Source organism: Triticum aestivum, chromosome 5B (genome assembly GCF_018294505.1).
Source record: "Triticum aestivum cultivar Chinese Spring chromosome 5B, IWGSC CS RefSeq v2.1, whole genome shotgun sequence".
NCBI classification, from domain to species: domain Eukaryota; kingdom Viridiplantae; phylum Streptophyta; class Magnoliopsida; order Poales; family Poaceae; genus Triticum; species Triticum aestivum.
This window is the reverse complement of record NC_057807.1, coordinates 312935398-312939311: the sequence shown is the minus strand read 5'-3', so window position 1 is coordinate 312939311 and position 3914 is coordinate 312935398. Positions and strand designations below refer to the sequence as shown.

The window sequence follows — 3914 nt, the reverse complement described above, 5'->3', positions numbered from 1 at the left end:
CGGATATGTGTGTAGGCATGTTGTCCTGTTTTGCCGGTTGTGGCAACTCATCCTGTAATCTTTATTTTTACCTTTTCCGGATCATTGCTTGGAACATACTAGATACTCGGTTCACTTTAATAAATGGTTGTGTGCATCACGCAATGCACAGGCCGGGGTACTCCTCTTTTTTCAAAAAAAAAAAGAAAAAGACTCAACTATCACTAGATTCGTAAATAAAAGCTTTGACAATCATTGACTCGCAATGGCCAAACCTGCAAAATACCAAGGCAAGCCAGAACATTACGGAAGTCGAAATTCGATGAATATTACGGAATACGACCAAAACAATGCATCGTCCAAAATAAGCATAATTTAACAGTACACCTTGCTGAATATCATCAAGTCCAAATGACGTTTGGATAAACATAGCATCAAAAGATTGCTTAAATGCTGGCATGAAGGTCAAGGTAATCAGAGGTTCCCCATGAGCTCAACCTGAGGTGGTAGCACGAAAGTAGTGACCCAGAAATGAAGAGCTGACTTTTTTTTGACCGTAATGAAGAGCTGACTTCAAACAAAGATGCGCCAATTCCTTACAAATCACCAAACGGCCTGAATCATAGAAATGACACAAGTATCAGCTACCAAACTTGCACTGAAACAAACCAATATAACTTGACGAAAGTGCAGGATTAGCAAGCAGTATAAAAAATAATTCAAAGCTCATGTCTATGCTGTTTACTGTTCAGAATTCAAACCTACTCGAAGTGAATACCAGTAAAAGAATTTTCTCTTAAAGAATTGTCGAAATGACTGCAACAATTCAGACAAACTGACAATTACCGTATTAAGAAAAGAAAACTGAATAAAATGTGCTATTTTCTAGACAAAAGTAGCCAAATCATCAATTGATTTCATGCAGTGAGGAGAATGAGGTACCTAATTAACCAATAATCACACAGTGAACGGCACATATATGATCATATGCATGTTTGACACCAGTAATATCCTTTCTCGATTTCTTTGATCTTCTAAATGATCAGATACTACAAAAATACAAGCAAGATTGTGTCCTTATCAATTGTAAAGATAAAGAGAAAGTAAAGGTCACATCGAGGGCCACAGTTAGGAACTTAATGTGAATAATGAGGATCATCTCCCAAACCAGTACCACAAGGCAAATGTGTAAGAGAAAAAAGAACACATTAAGATGCTGATTTCCCAGGAATTCAATTCATAAACAGAAGCTAAAATACCCAATATGAAACTTGCACCAAGCCTGTGAAAGAAGCTCACTACAACTCCCAGCATAAAAAAATCTGCACTTTGGAAATCTAAAGGTAACATAAAAGCAGTTTATAACAAATCAAAATGAGCAAGGAAATCAGAGTGAGCAGGCAGTTAAAAGACAAAACGTAAACCTAATGTACAAAACTGCAATGTCAGAATGAATTTTACAATCCATGAACAACGCAGTTACCAATGTAAACATAATGTTGGTCCTGGTGCCAAAATTACGTATCACGTAGCGTGTACTGAATAACACCAGTTCTACGACAGTGACATGGTGGGATCAATGTCCATTCGAAGCATACTAGGAAGTTGTGCAAGAATAATTCAGAAATTGTAACTGGGAAACTTTCAGAATGTGAAATACGGCAGGACAGGATAATGAACATGTGTAGAGACGAGACCATGCAGCACAAATTAAGGAAGTATCAAGTGTGTCATTATCTCTACAATACAACCAACAGGACTTGTGATGAGAACTTGTAAGACAGACAAGTATTGAATGCCCCCCAAATCCTTGTCATTTTGAGCATAATCACTTCAATATCTTGCAATAACAAAAATGATGTCAATATCTTGCAACTAAGAACTCCCTATAACCATACAAGTCCTGGAAAGGCTGGATGCCTTTGCGCCTCCAAGTTATACTAGCCTACTCCAAGCAGGCACGTGAAACACAAAATGATCCGAGTGTGCAAAAGAGCAGGCAACATCGCTGAACAGAAATGACATGAGTGAGAGGAGAGGGATGTACTCTGGGTCTGGAGCGAGGAAGGCGGGTGGCCATGCCAGGAAGTAGGCGAACATGGGGTGCCCATATTCCTTGCCACGCTTCGTCGCCAGGCGCTCCAGCTTGCCGGTGTACATATCGTACGAGTAGCGCCCAAATCCCCAGGTCTTGATGAACACCTTCCCCGTGCGACCGACGTCCATGTCGCTGGGCCAGACGCAAACAGTCCGTTCGCAGGGCATGCCAGGAACCATCTCGATGTCGGTGGGCTTGCGAGGTCCAGGAATCATTTCCGCGTCGCTGGGCATGCCAGGAATCATGTCGCACAGCGTGCTCAACTCCGCGACACTCTTCTGCAGAAGCCAACCTTTGTCGCTCCCCCTGCCCTCCCCGCGCACCCAGAGCTGCAGCTGCTGCTCGCCGTCGGTCACCAAGCAAAGCCGCCCATCCGGCGTCTCCCCGACGCGGACCTTGCACACAGTTATCGGGTCGACAGCCAGCGCGCGCGGGCCGTGCAGGTAGGAGAACCTGAGTGTGACAGGGTCCAGCGCGAGCATGCGCGGAGAGTTGCAGATGTGCCAGTATATCTTCCCGCCTGCGTGCACGCCGCGGTTTTCGAACAACCAGGGATTGAAGTCGACCTCGGCCTCCTCGTCCCGCGGGAGCGCGCGCCAGCTGCAGTCGCCGTTGGTGACGGACGCGACCCAGGCGCGAGGGCGCCCCTCCTCGATGGCGAAGCAGACAGCCTGGAAGCAGAGCTTGCTCGGGTGAGCGCGGGAGAGCAGCGCGGAGCCGATGTAGTACCTCGATCTGCGCCAGCGGCGGTCATCGGGCACCGTGTCGCGGCGCGGGGGCGGGAGGACCGTGCGGCGGCGGGTGGGCGGGTCGAGGACGAGGAAGCGGGGCATGGCCCCCTTGTCCTTCTGTATCTCGTCGGACGACTCGAAAAGCAAGAGGCCTTGGAGCGAGTCGAAGAGGAGGAAGCGGAAGGCGTCCGGAGCGAAGTCGAGGGTGAGGCGCGGGGAGGCGGCATCGAGGGGAGCGAACACGGCGGGGGTGTCCTCGAGCTTGGTATCCCGGCCGGGGAACGGGGGAGGGGGTGGGTTGGGTGGTGGAAGTAGCCGAGGAGAGGAGGGGCGGGAGGGAGGCAGCGGGCGGCCAGGCGGCGCCAGCGGTGGCATGCGAGGGCGGCGCGGAGGAGGTCGGAGAGGGAGAGACGGCGGAGAATGTTGAAGATGTCGAACTCGGCGAGGATATCGATGGAGGCCGCCGCCTCGGTAGCCTGTGGCTCCACCGGAGGCGGGGGAGGAAGCGAGGTGGAGGAAGGTGGCGCTTTTTTGGTTTTGGTCTTCTTCCCTTTGTTCTTCCGCGCCATCGCTGGAGTTGCGCGAGGGTTCGAGCTGGCGGACTAGCTTTGGCAGGACGGAACGGAGGATTACGGCATGTTTGGTTTGTGCAGAAGGGCATCCCCAATCGCCATGACGCAAACGTCCGGACAGGTCCAATCACCCAATGCCTCCTCACGTTTTCTGCCGCATCCAACAGACATGGTGCCGCAGACATCGAGGACCGGGCGTCGACCCGTTGACTGAGCAGCTGAGGTAGCTGCCAGCTCATCCGGGTTCGAGTCCCGTCTCGAACGCGCGGTACTCGTGCAGTTTCTTTTATAAGAAAATGCCAACGAGGGTTAGCCCTTGGTTGGTCTCATTTTTTCTTTTTGGTGCCGCAGACATCCGCTGACAAATCCTCGAGTCCTAAGCAAACTTCAACGCACAACCCAAATGGACGCTCGTTTTGTTTGGATTTTGTCTGTTTCAATAGGATAATGGGACGGCGTCCGGCCGTTTTTCTGGATTCGCCGGCATATCGGCCGCATCTCTTCCGACCGCATGCAAAAGTAAAAAAGTGGACG

The 3914-nt window shown here is 50.0% G+C and overlaps 1 pseudogene; it reads right to left on the bottom strand.

Moving 5' to 3' along the window:
- Nucleotides 1–203: 203 nt before the first annotated feature.
- On the bottom strand, nucleotides 204–3495 carry LOC123111574 (uncharacterized; annotated as a pseudogene).
- Between the last annotated feature and the right edge of the window lie 419 nt (nucleotides 3496–3914).